This window comes from Sebastes umbrosus, chromosome 13, assembly GCF_015220745.1.
Source record: "Sebastes umbrosus isolate fSebUmb1 chromosome 13, fSebUmb1.pri, whole genome shotgun sequence".
Lineage (NCBI taxonomy): Eukaryota > Metazoa > Chordata > Actinopteri > Perciformes > Sebastidae > Sebastes > Sebastes umbrosus.
This window is the reverse complement of record NC_051281.1, coordinates 23,398,038-23,412,854: the sequence shown is the minus strand read 5'-3', so window position 1 is coordinate 23,412,854 and position 14,817 is coordinate 23,398,038. Positions and strand designations below refer to the sequence as shown.

Sequence of the window (14,817 nt, the reverse complement as noted above, 5' to 3'; positions counted from 1 at the left end):
CTTGAGCGAGTATAAACAAATCTTGAGACTCTTTAGCAGCTCACAGTCTTTTCTAAACACTGTTAATCGTCTCCTGAGCTAAAATTAGATTCACTAAAACAGTCATGTATTGAAAAACTTTTTTTTTTTTTTCTTTTTAAGATTTAGCTAAATCATTTTTTATGTTTTACGTTCAAGTCACATAACTCTGAACAATCACAGCATGTATGTGTTTACTCAAGTCAACCAATGAGCTTTTCTTCGTTCTAAAGGGGGAACCGTTCATCTTGCATCAACATCTGAGAGGTTCAGCTAACGATGCTCCAAACTAAAGCCCCTTTTCAGACATGGAATCTGTAACATGGCTGGTTTCATCTATCAGTTAAAGTGATGTCATTCAGACATAAATGCCGTCCGTTATGTAAATGTCGTTAGTTACACATCTATGCAGACATGACAGGACATTTACAGAAAGAGGCACCTTTCTGGCACCTGGTACACGAGAAGAAGTGGCGACAACAGCTGTGAGTTCAAAAGTTTTCAACAAAATACTGATTTTTATCTGCCATCCAGAACGACACATCTGATCAGATGCCCCTATCAGCAGGACGACAAATATGGGATATTATAAAACAAGCTGCAGAATTTGCTTTCTAATCACATTAAATGATGAAGTTGACGCAAAAATGAAATCAATGGATTCACTGTGAGATGCAGGGGCGAGCGTCCTGCATGCTCACAATGGTCATTAATTAACCCCTTACCATTCCACCCTCTTTTTTAGGGTGGACAGGGGATGTTCTGGGTTAGATAAATAGTCAACAGTAGATGTCACATAGAAGCTCATAGGACCTCAAACAGAGCATTTCAGAGGTGCTGCAGCACAGCCGGTATGAGAAAAGAAAGCATTTTTTACATCACATTAAAGCATGTAAACATGTTCTAGTAGAAACCCAATGCAAGTACTGTATGAACCTGAAAATAAGCATAATAGGTCCTTTAACTCACCGCTGCTTTGTTCTTTCTCTGCTCCATCTCATGCACCACTAACGTAATGGAAACAAAAACGAAAAGTCGCCAATGTATGAATGACAAAAATCCATCACTTTAACGGAGAGATGAAGCCAGCAATGTTACACATTCCTTGTCTGAAGAGGGCTTAAATTTGAGGTATGATTTCTATGTAAAAATGACTTATTCAGACATTAGACCAACATGTAAAATCATAAAGAGGTGTCTGAAAGGAGCTTAAGTCTTTTTTTAACAGATATATTCACAATATGAACAAACTTTTCTCAGTCTGAACATCTGAAGTACGATGACTCTGAGGTCTAGTGTGTTCGCGTCTGTATTCAGTCTTTTATTGTTAGGACAAGCAGACAGTGATACCTGAGCCGTCACACTGTTAACTAAACACAGCTGGATTTATCCTCCTGTGTCAGACTGGTGTGGAGACTCTTTATGTAAATGTATGTATATATTTATCATTGGAAATCAATCAACAACACAAAATAATGACAAATATTGTCCAGAAACCCTCACAGGTACTGCATTTAGCATAAAAATATGCTTGAATCATAACATGGCAAACTCAAGCCCAACATGCAAAAACAGCTGTCAGTGTGTCAGTGTGCTGACTTGACTATGACTTTTTTCACATATGTTGAGGTCAGAGGTCAAGGGACCCCTTTTAAAATGACCATGCCAGTTTTTCCTCGCCAAGATTAAGCATAATTTTGGAGCATTATTTAACCTCCTTCGCGACAAGTTAGCATGACATGGTTGGTACCAATTGATTCCTTAGGTTTTGTAGTTTCATATGATACCAGTATCTTCACTCTGTGAAGCCCGCTACGAGGTAAAAATCGCATGTTGCGTTAAAGAAATTAGTGGCGTTTAAATGAATTTGCGTTAACGAGTTATTATCGCGTTAACATTGACAGCCCTAGTTAAATTATATGGTTATCTAAATTGGTAAAAATAAATAAATTACGATGTTTTTATGAATTCATTAAATTAAATTTGATAAAAAACACATTAAAAGTAAGAACATCTCGTAAAAATGAGAATTGTTTGGGTATAAAAATTATTACATTTATTGAATTTTAAATGTATTCATGATTTTTTTATTTCTTCATTTCATTTATTTATTTAATATTGGCCATTTTGGTACCATACAAAACTGTCAAAGCCATTTTCATAAACCTTCCTCTCATTGTGATCGTTCCTCTTGTCCACACAGTGAATGAATGTAAACAGGATTACTTTGAATACACAATACGACCTGATAATGTTGACGTCGATCAGAAAATGGATGGATACGATGCTTCGTCCTCCACTTTACAGTAGAGGCTGAGTTTCACCCACATCAGCTCCTTCCTGTCCCAAAGTCCTTCATGATGACATCACGTCCTGTCTGGAACAACAGCCATTGTGCTCCCCAGGAAGTGAACTTCCCGCGGACGGTCCGTTCTTCCCTCCGAGGGTCAGTCAGTGCAGTCTGACTCTGATAACTGCTGTTCAACAGGAAGAGTCATTCTGATGATCCATCAACATGACTCTGACAGTGTTAAGTTACTGTATGTTCACATAAGCACAGTTCATTTAACAGTAGAGGCGAGTGTTTCTCCTTCCATGAACATGTAACACGTGTATAGATACATGATCCACGATACAGTACGAAAATGTTGCAGTTAAGTTTATAACGATATGATTCACAGCACCCATGTCGCCCCAGTTTTCAGTGGGAACGTTTTTTCAGTAACTGATTCATAGCAAATAAGTGTTGACATCTGTGTTTATCTAGATAAATTTCACACAGCATTTGCATCGGATCGTTGGTTGTGCTCGATGCAGCATATCTCCAACTCTTGTATCAGTTCCTCAATATGTATCAGTTCATTTTAAACCCTTATTAAATGACGTAAAGACTGACATTTAGCAGCTCAGATGCCACCCACAGACATTAAAAGAGTACTCCAGTTGTAATCCAGGTCTTAACAGTCTACAGCTAAGCTATCGGCTCTGTGAGGCTGTACTGAGACACAGCGGTGCTTTGAGCTAAATGCTAGCATCAATAACTTCCTCACAATGGCTGTGGTCGAATAGTCAAATAAAATCCATCCTATGTCTTTTCCTAACCACTTTTCTTTGACCTCTATGGAAAACGTCGTGAGGTCAAGGAAAGATGTGAAGGAGAATTCATGAGGACTTAGGAAAAGACAAATGAGAATTGTAATAAGTACGTAATTATGCAGCGGCGGAGGTTATTGACATGTCTGCCATGGTGCTGCCACAAGGAATTGTGGGACGGCATTATCTCTTTGCCTTTCGTAAAGGATGGTCCAGTGAACCCTATGTTAAAGGAGTTAAGAAAGGAAGCAATGAATCACCTAGCTTGTTAGCATGCAAATATTTGCTAATTGGCACTAAATATAAATTGCAGCTGAGGCTGATGGGAAAGTCAGTAGTTTTGCAGGTATTTGGTCATAAGCCAAAGTATTGGCCAAATTCAAATCTTGACCTGTTGGTGGCGCTAGATGAAAAATGAATGGATCAACAACAGTTTTACAGTTCATCCTGAGGGGAACATCCAATAGTTGTTGAGGCATTTTAGGACAAGATTAATTAACAAACTGGTTAAGAGCTAACATGGGTATTGTGTAATCTGATTGGGCACCAGTCAAAGCTGTGGCTACCAGCTCCATCCGATCCTATTAAAAACCTGTACCATACCATTCAAATTGGTGATATCCACAGACTCTAATCTCATCACGTTACCACAGAATGAGCGGGTTTGGCTTAAAACAGACGGAATGTTTAGCATTATGTGACACATCATGACACACGGTTAATACAGCTAAATTAAGCTTACTAATATCATAAGTTGTTTATGGTCCCAGTCTGGAGCATCAGACTATGAAGTTGATGTTGCTCCAAGACCATTTTTTCCTCATTGATATATTGCTGGAGAAAAGTTGAAAAACTTCAATCATCATCCACTCAGACAGCAGCAATAAAAAGCAGCAGTGGTCCTCTCTCTCCTAGCCGCTGCGGTCATGTTTACATTAGAAACAATGGAGGGAGAGGCGGCCATTGCTCGCTGTCTAATTGACAAAACATTCCCCAGACTATTATTAGCCTACACAGCAAAAAAGTTAAATGAAAACCAGTGGTGTTGGAAGTATTCAGATCCTTTACTTAGGACTAATACCACAAAGTAAACGTTACGTAAGTAAAAGTATGCAAGTATAATCAGGAAAATACAGTAGGCCTATACTTCAAGTATTAAAAGTAAAAGTACTCTGTTGACTGTTACACTATTATATATTACATCATTAGATTATCATTATTGACTATTTTATATAGCATTATTACACAGCTTTATTGAATACCCGATTCTGATTGGTCAATCACGCATTCTACAGTCTGTTATTTCTTAATAGCAGACCGTTGCTATGTATAACAGAACGTTGCTATGGGCGTAGTTCGGATGTTGGAGCGTTTGTGTGTCAAATTATTGATTTCTTATGTAAATACGTACAGCGAGCAGGTCATTGTTGTGAAATAAACCCCTTCAGGGCAATGCAAGACCTGTCGGGGTTTATTTCATAACAATGACCAGCTCGCTGCACATTAGCGCTTATCTAATAACAACTAAACATTACTTTCATTATGGATTATTCTGCTGATTATTTTATCCATTAATCGATTGATTGCTTGTTTTGGAGAAATTCTGAAAATGGTGGGAAATGCGGTCACAATTACTCAGAGCCCAAAGGGACACCTTCACAATGTTTGTTTTGTCCAACCAACAGTACAAAATTGAAAATTAGCTATAAAAAAAATATTAAAAAGGAAAAGCAGCAAAACTTAAATTTGTGAAGCTGGAACTATGAAATGTCTTTATATGAAAAATACCTTAAATGATTATCAAAATATCTAATTCTGTCAATCCAATTGTTTCAACCATACTTGTACATTTTCAATTATATGTGCAAAAATCTTAATTTGTAAAGTAACTAGTAACTAAAGCTATCAAATAAAAATATGTAAAAAGTACAATATTTAGGTAGTGGAGCAGAAGTAGCAACTACGATGAAAAGAAAGACTCAAGTCAAGTACAGGTACCTCAAATGTGTACTTAAGTACAGTAGTAAATGTACTTTGTTTCATTCCACCACTTATGAAAACTGTCTACAGGATATAACTCTCATCACATTATAAAAGTCCATTTAGCTTGCACTGTCTGGCAACAATCTCCATAGTTTTATTAGTGTGCACTTTTTATTTTCATTGTATTGTGTCATTGATGTATTGTTTTCTTTTTCCACAGTCACAGACGATGATGCTCATATGACTGATATGCTGTCACTTCCTGTTTTTTTGTATTATTTTGAACATGTCACACCGCTTATGAGAGTATTTAAACTTCACATGTTTGTTTATTTATTCATAGAGCTGGTGTGAAATCAACGTGTTAAATGAAGTCTTCTGCTGCGTCAGACTCTTAAATGAACACTGAGGACTTTGTTCTGTCTGTTAACCTGCAGCTTCATTAAGCTAATGAGCATCAATTAATTATGTTAATGAGCTGCAGTTAAAATCTCCCCTGGAGGGAAACTGATAGTCTGTTAACGAGCTGAAGGGGGGGAGACGATCTGATTGGCTCAAACGGCCGTTAGAGCCAGTGTGTGTGTGTGTGTGTGTGTATGTGTGTGTGTGTGTGGTGCGTGGTGTGTGGTGTGTGTGTGTGGGGAGGGGGGCTTCATCCTGAATTTTATCTCTCTGCGGCCCTGACATGCTTATCTCTGACAACTACACACACACACGCACACCCACACATAAACAAGACCTTGTCCCACTCTGGTCTCCTGTCAGACAGGAAAAGATCTGACCGTGTGTGTGTGTGTGTGTGTGTGTGTGTGTGTGTTTGCGTGTGTGTGTGTGTGTGTGTGTGTGTGTGTGTGTGTGTGTGTGTGTGTGTGTGTGTGTGTGTGTGTGTGTTGGATCCAGCTGTTGGCTTTATATCTGTGACCTCCTGTGGTCGGTGTGTGGGTGTGTTGGGGGAAGGAAGCTATAACGGGTTCACACTAATATCATCCCTAATGAAGCTCCTGTGTGTGTTTGTGTGCGTGTGTGACAGCATGATCTCAGCCTCAGAGACAGAGATGGAGACAGAGACAGACAGACAGGCAGACAGACAGACAGACAGACAGACAGACAGGCAGATGGAGGCCATCTTCCCTTTAAGTATAATGAAGTTAGATTTGTGCACATTTCAAACCATCAAAGCTAGAAAACGTTAAAAACCACGATGTGTTTGTTATCGGATCTGAACAGGTGACGTGCAGTCTGATGAAGACTACAGCAGACAGTGAGCGTAAAAATTCAGTTAAGAAGTATAACTCCAGTCGTCTTATGGAGACTGTCCTCCATAGAATAACAACAGCGTCAGTTATTTCAGCCAGTGCCACAAATTGACATGTTTACGTTCAAGTGACAGCGCAATCTAGCGGTTGTAGGAATTATGACTCATGTCTGTCAGCAGCAAAAGAGGAAGTTAGGTGACGTTACTAGAGGGAGGGAGGTTGGTGTGAATTGATAGGCAAAACGTCAGTCTTCAAACATGGAGACCACTATTTGTTTCCCCTGACCTTAACAAAGAAGTTATTTCAACCCAAACCCAGATCTTTCCCTAAACCGAACTAAGTAGTTTCATGCCTAAACTGAACCAAATCATAACCATAGCGTTGTCACATCATAAAACATAATTTGTGACACACACACACACACATACACACACACTTTATAATACAGCCCACGATTTAAAGTGTAATTTTGTTGTATGAATTAGGTATCAATAAAGTACTTAAAGGTCCAGTGTGTAACATTTAGGGGGGATCTATTGGTAGAAATTAAATATAATATTCATAGCTATATTTTCTTTAGTGTATAATCACCTAAAACTAAGAATCATTGTGTTTTCGTTATCTTAGAATGAGCCGTTTTTATCTACATAGGGAGCGGGTCCTCTTCACGGAGTCTGTCGTGTTGCTTCGCCATGTTTCTACAGTTGCCCAGAACGGACAAACCAAAACTGGCTTTAGAGAGGGCCTTTTGTGTTTTTACGGCCACCATAGTTCTTCGACAGGCTTGAATAGAGGGGTGAGCGGAGGGGTACAGTAAGATAGCCGTTGTTTCCCAGTACTGTACCCCAAAGGTAGCCTTGTTTTCTTCCTCTCTACTTACATTTAGGTACCAGTAGGAACCAGTAACTTTCTTATTGGTGCCTAATTCATACAACACAATTACACTGCAAATCGCAGGCTGTATTATAAAGTGTTACAGAAAACGCTTGTGGGTATGGAGAAACAATCTATTTTGTTGTTTAATTTGAAAGACTCTTTGTCTCATGGCATCAACACTGAAGTTTGATCCACAACCATCTAATGGCATCATGGCTGTATCAAGAAGAACTGGATACCATATTCCATGAAACTACCTCTACTTTTTCACTTTCCCCGCCCAGATTTAATCTGCCAGACGGGGGATTGAACCCCTGACCTTCTGTTCTATTCCCATCAACAGTGAAGTCAGATCCACAATCAATTAATCATGCTTTCTTTCCTCAACTTGAATTGGAGTCTATTTGTGTCCTTTTGGTCTTTCCGTTGACTTTGTATGCAGACGACACCTCTATACCTGCAGTTTTTGACGGTCACAGTTTGATCGACGTCTTGTACAATCTGTTAATACAGAACCGTACAGGATGTTAATTAAAGTGACAGAATAATGCACCGTCAGCATCGTTACACAGTATGTAGTTCAGTGTCAGTGGGTAATGAAGAAGTGGCGGAACATGCAGTAAATGACATACTGTGAAAAACTATGAAGGGACAATTAAAACAAATCTGACCTTCATTTTGACAAATCAGAGGTTCCTTTCATCGACTGGGAGCCTCTTTTATTCATTCATCCTGAACCCTTATTCGGGATGGAAAATGATGATGTCAGCGTTAAGACAGAGACCGCAGTGTGAGGTTTTTAACTGCAAAACACACACACACACACACACACACACACACACACGCACACACGCGCACACACACACACACACACACACACACACACACGCACACACGCACACACACACACATTAACAGCTGTGTTGTCTCCCACAGCTCTCTGACTGGTTTCCAACTGTTGATGATTCATTAACAGACTCTGCTGGAAGTGAAGCTTCTTTCTCCTGACGGGATGTTTTGTGTTAGGACTATTTTCTTATGTCTGTCCTCTAAACTGTGTCTTGTCATGCTTTGACACAGGGTCATCGGACGTACGCAGCTGTAGTTCATCATGAAAACAGATCTACTCAAAGGAAGTGACATAATTGGGTTGTTTCTGGTGTGAGCCAACACGGTCCAGTTAAGGCTTCTGGTCACATCAGACAGCTCATCATGAACTGTTGTGGGTTTGTGCTATGAAGTTTAAAACTGCATTCCACACTAACAAGTCCTCTAAATTAAAATGAGAAAATGCCTCATGTGTAACTAAATGCCCTCCAGAGCGCCACAAGGAGCGTTTTTCTGACCGGATGCCCATCAGCAGAACAGCAATCAGTCCAAACCTTTCTCATCCTCACTGATGCAATTTGTAGATCCTTCAACTCCGTAATCTTATGGGTTCTTGAGTTCTTCAGACACATTTTCTTAGACTTGTAAGAACATTTGGTTCTTACTAGCATGCATGTACTGCACGTAAGACATTATGAAATAATATTTGATTGATGGATTTATTTGACAGAGGCTGAACCAGACCAGACTGGCATCAGTCACTTTTGCCTACCACTAGAAGACTTTGAAAGACTTTTAAAAGACTGAAGTCTGACACCCTCTCACATCTAAAAACAATGTGTCTTAAATCACAGAGTTTTTAGTCACAAACTGTAATAATTAGCAAAGACTGGGGATCTTACAGGGTCACTAATTACAAAACCACAACTACATTTTCCTTTTGAGATTATATCACATCCTGGTGGAAAGTTACAAGAGGAAAAACTGTTGAAAAAGAAGTGGACAGAAATTGCTGCAGCCCTCGAGATCCCCGGCGAATGGGGCTACTTGAAAGCTATTGTTAGTTACTGGAATGTTTGCTATTAAGTTACGAGCTAACTGTATGTTTCAGCTGAAGATTGCTAGCTTCAATCATATAAATCAACACACACACGTGTATATAGTGGGGATGTGCATTCCAAGCAAAAATACTATTCGAAAATCACTGGGGGTAATTCGATTATTATTCGAATAATTGATTTTATCAGAACGTCAAAATGAAAAAAAGGCAGACTTAAGACAGTTTGGACTGAGTTTTATGACCACCTTACACCGTGATCGAGATCACGGGAGCACGCCACAACTCTAGCAAAGCGGATTTTATTCCTTCATTGGAAATATGTCTGCGACAGAGAGATCGCTTGAAAAGTCGTTTGGTGTAAGGTCGGCATTTGTTTTAATAATCTTGACGTCTAAATCAGAGACCAAATTAGTCCTATTGTTGATGTGTGTATGTGTGATCATGTGGGTCATTCTGTACACATCTTCCTGTCATGTGACCGACATTTCTCCAGGACTTTAAACACATGACTGAAGACAGTTCAACAGTGAAATGACCTCTTTCTAAAGTACGTCCTTCTGGAATCACATGGTGACCTAAATGCAACTTGGTTGTCACATGGCACACACACACATACACACACACGCACACACGCACACACACACACACACACACACACACAGCCTCAGGATGCTGATGTCAGTGCATCAAAACACTTTGGTCCTAAGCGTCTACAGACCAGGTTGTCTTGAAATTTACCGATCACATTAATGCTTTCCAGAGGAGTCTCAGTGCTTATTAGCAAATGTTAGCATGCTAACATGCTAAACATATATATATATATATATATATATTGTATATTGTACATTGGTAGAATTGAAATTTTTTTATTCTTATTTTATTCTAACGTTTTTATCTATTCCTTTGTTATTTTACTGCTTATTTGCACCAACAAAACCAAAGCAAATTCCTAGTGTATACCTCATAAACCTGGCAATAAACACGATTCTGATTTTGATTCTGATTCATATGCTGCCTTTAAATGGAAATCGTGAGCTTGTGCATACCATCCACTGAAAAATGTACTTCGTGATTAGGAAATATATCAGCAAACACGTCATAACTTTGATAAAGAAATTTGCACTTCTGAGGTTGCGAATAACACAAGAGCGTTCATATGGACTTTTTTCATGAACAAGGTAAACACAAGCCCATTTGAGGGCAGCATAAGATGAGGAACATAGTAAACATGGTAAATATTATACCAGTAGGTTAGCCTCATCATGAGCATGTTAGCATTTAGCTCAAAGCGCCGCTGTGCCTCAGTACAGCCTCACGGAGCTGTTAGCATGGCTGTAGACGCTAAAGGAGCCGGGAGACTCTAACAGAGCTGATGTCAGAAGGTCAGATAGCTTTGGCAACCCCCTGCCATGGCCACACCTTTATGATGTCAGATGTCAATTTTAGCAAAACAGACAATCTGACATTCACACCCACTTTATGCTGTGATTGGACAGCTGCAAGAAAGTTTTCCTAAGTTTGAGTGAATGTGTCTGTGGTTGGAAAAGAAAATGTATTAGTCAGATACAGTCAGAGGTCAAAGGTCACCACACTGACTGCCACTTCCCCTCAGCTGGTTTTGGTTGTAAATACCTAGGTAACCATGGCGACTGCGCCAAACTTCCTCTTTGCTTTTTGACGGCAAGGCTCTCTAGTTTGGATTGGGCGTAGCTGGGGAGGTTTTGGCACCCGTTGCCCCCGGCGACAGATGTTGGCTCATCCTCCGTTTCCGTCTCTCCCTTTTCCTGTCGTCACAGGAAGTTCACCTCTGTCAAGGCCTCTCCTGTTTAAAGGACGTCAAAATAAAAGCAGTGAATGTTGACCTTCTGTCAAAATAAGAGCTTAAGTCCTTCACCACTGTCAGGGAGAAAAATAACATCCTGGACACACACACACACACACACACATACACACATACACACACATAGCTCTCTCTTCCCGCCTCCCTTCATCTTTCTTATTCAGCCACCAACTGTTCCTCCATCTTCCCTCTTTAAAGCAGAGGTAACTGAGGGAAGCCGCCGCCTCTGCTTCCACCTGATTAGACAACAGAAAATCTTCAAAATAAAACTCTGGATTGTTTTGGATGCAGGAGATGTTTTGTTAAGTATAGTCAGCAGCACTCTACTTGTCCTCATGTCTGAATATCGTTAATTGAGATCCAGGCATTTCCCAGGACTAATATCGGCAGGAACCTTTGGGGGTTTTTAACATGCAGAGTGTTCACATACTGTAACAGAGTTCTCCAAATGTCATTAGTTTATATCTTAGAGCAGAAAAAAAACGCATTGACTTATCTGTTCCTCACACTTTTTTTCACTTTGGTTTAATTAAAGTATGTTATTTTTAAAACCTCACATCATCTCGAACATTAAAACGTGATGTTTACTGATTGTTTTCCTAACAACATCTCTACTGTTCATTCATGTCTCTCTCAAACAACGAAGAAGTCTTCTCAACCAGCTGACAGCTGCACTCAGTGTGTGTGTGTGTGTGTGTGTGTGTGTGTTGAATCTCCATCGTAACCATTTTACAAGAATTTCCCATTCAGATGTTTATTTTCCTGGTTAAAATAAACAAACAGGAAGTGAGACAGAATGGCAGGAATGGGACATCCTGTAAGCGGAGAGCCGCGGTAATGACCTCCAACCAATCAGAGCCTAGAGCTGCAGTGAGGTCACTTCCTGTCAGCTCAGCACCATCGGAGGGAAACTCAGAAAACTGCATCTGGTTTCTATTCAGAACAAAACGTCTTTCTTTAGTGTGTGAACGCTCCAGCGAGTGGAGAAGACAAAGAGACGTTTTGGTTTCTGATGACTGAAGCAACACACACACACACACGCACACACACACACACACACACACACACACTGAGTATCCTGTATTTATGCTAATGAAGGTTTTACTCCTTACCGTTTCAGTGACTGTGTTGATGAAAATGATGTTGTTTTCATCGTGGTTGCCAGTAGCGATGTTGACATCAAGAAGTAGAACAGCTGGCGTAACTGGAGGCATCGCCACAGCAACACAGACCCACAATGCCTCTGGAGCAAAACAGCTGTTCTGACCAGGGGCAAGAGACCTAGAAAAAGAGTAAGAAACAGTCTCTTGTAGTCATAAAGCGGCTGAAATTGAGACAAAATTAGTTGCTGGGCCTCCAAGTTCCCATTAAGTACCGATCACACACACACACACACACACTGCAGAACAGAGCACATATTGTCAGTTTCTCTAACATTGTAATACTGCTTGGTCTGTAGGTTTTCTCTGTGTATCAGTTCACTTTAGTCAATCTAATTAAGCACAAATGTATTAAAGCAGCTATAATCAATGATTGAAACGGGCTGGGAACATTACTTCAGACCCGTCACACCCTGGACTCTGTACGCCTAAACAACCTGACACAACAGTTTCTTTCCACACGTCATTACTTAACTGATGATCAGTCATATAGTGTCAGAAAACAATCTCCATGCAATAATCCTGTAACACTCCAACATCCACTGTACCTGCAAATTATGAATTATATATTAATATATATATAATTATATAATTATAAATACACTGTATTTAACATGTACATAACATCATCACTGTCAAATCTAAATCTAAGCACACTGTATACACCATATATTGACATGTATACATGTATACTGTATATAATCACCTACTTCATGTACATAAAATAACCTATTATATATATTTGTTCCAGCACTATTTGAATAGTTATGTTTATTTTTTTAATTATCTTTGTTCAGCTTTGTTGTCCTTTGTTTTAGCTGTATGTCTAGGGCTGTCCCAAATACCATTTTTTTGGGCTTTGAAGCTTCGTTGATAAATATTCGAAGGTATTCGAAGTATCACGGCGCATCGCATCGCAGTAGGCTGATAGGTTCTTCTGTCTGTTCATCTCCATTTCCCCCATTTCAGTGCCGCTGCCGCACTACTGTACACACACACACACACACCTCTACACACAAGCAGCGATATCCGTCCAAGAATAAATAATAATAATTAATGTTGAATATGACTAATGAATAGTGTTGTGGGATTATTCTTTATTTCATGGTCTATTTTGGGATTTATACATTATTATGACATACTTGAATATGAAAAATTCAAAAAACAAAGCATTGGAACACTGATTTGGAGGTCGATTACTATGGCACGGTCGCTTCGAAGCCTTTGGGTCAGCCCTACTACTATCCATCTTCCTGTAAATTGTTCTGTGTTTAAGTGCATTGAGAGCAACTTAAGATCAGAGTCAAATTCCTTTTATATATACAGTATATATATATATATATATATATATATATATATATATTTGCACACATACTTGGCCAATAAAGCTGATTTTGAACAATGGATCAAATAGTGATGACCCTACAGAGTATTATCACCTGATTCTGCAGTTCCCCTCAGTTTCACAGAGCTTTCTAGCAGATTTCAGATCATTGTTTTGGTTTTCTGGCCCCCAACTTTTTTTTGTTCACTCTCAACTCTCTTATTAACCTTGTTTCCAGTAGCAGCTGTTTTCAGCCAAAACAAGCTCTGATAAACTAACAGTACAATACCTGCTCAGCACCAAACAGCAGACAGACACAGTTACAGACTAGCTGGTGAATATAGTGGAGCATTTAGCAGCTAAAGAGCCAGATATGTCCCACAGGAGTTTGTGGAAATTAGATAACAAGACACAACCTGTCTTAGGTAATTGTACTTTTCATGTTCATGTTCCTGTTATGATTAGCCTACTTGAATCCATGTATTCATCTGTGTTTATTTTAAATATTGATGAGCAGACAGAAATCAGATTTTGAAAAATTAATATTGCAAAAAATACTGAAGACTAAGCATTTAGTATCTGTTTTATTGAGCTACTTTGAGGGACACTGATTCTTAACCCACAACCCTTCAGAATAAACAGGTCCAGATGATGGATGGATGGATGGATGGCTCTATCAGCAAACTGATGTGGGTATATTTTGTTGTTGAAAACTTCTAAACAAGATGATGCATGTATACAGATGGTTCGTGATACTGCACTCATTCCTAGCCAATGGGCATGGCGTGAGGTGGGCGTGGCGTAAGGTGGGCGTGGCGTCAGTGGGCGCTGAGTGAGGTGCTACAGGTCACTTGGACCATATTGGAGGCGTTGAGCTACAATACAGGCCTGAGCTTCTCCACTTAGATCAATGGACTATGGTTTTCTTTGGATGGGACCTTGATAGAGGTCTGATTGACTGATTTTTCAAAACAAAGCCAAAAACGGTGGTATTTAGAAGGAATTAATACCAATAGTTACGCGTAAATGAAATTAAATTAGTTTTACAGTTACCTGAGAAAATGTCAAATGGCACAGATGTTCCGGAGAAACTACTGTGCGTTCCAATACCCATACTACCATACTATTTAGTATGCCAAAAATACCAGGATGTCCTACTACATCCGGTCGCATTCTGCAGTATGGAAGCCAGCATGCTTTTCTAGCTAGTCTGACCCACAATCCTCTGTGCAGGAGATAAAGGGTCAAAGTATTATGACGAAGTAGTATGTCCCAATTGTATGCATACTGCATGCAACACTACGTACTTTGTAAGGGCAGCTTGCAGTACGTACTAAAAGAAAAAAAGAAAAAGTATGCGATTTGGAACGTAGCCATAG

General features: G+C 39.5%; 1 long non-coding RNA gene across 1 annotated transcript; it reads right to left on the bottom strand.

Annotated features, from left to right (window-relative positions):
* Positions 1 to 2,082: 2,082 nt before the first annotated feature.
* LOC119500685 lies at positions 2,083 to 12,229 on the bottom strand. The gene is made up of 3 exons (XR_005209670.1): positions 12,067 to 12,229; positions 10,747 to 10,936; positions 2,083 to 2,495 (listed from the first exon to the last, which is right to left on the bottom strand). It is a non-coding gene; the product is annotated as an uncharacterized LOC119500685 (long non-coding RNA).
* Between the last annotated feature and the right edge of the window lie 2,588 nt (positions 12,230 to 14,817).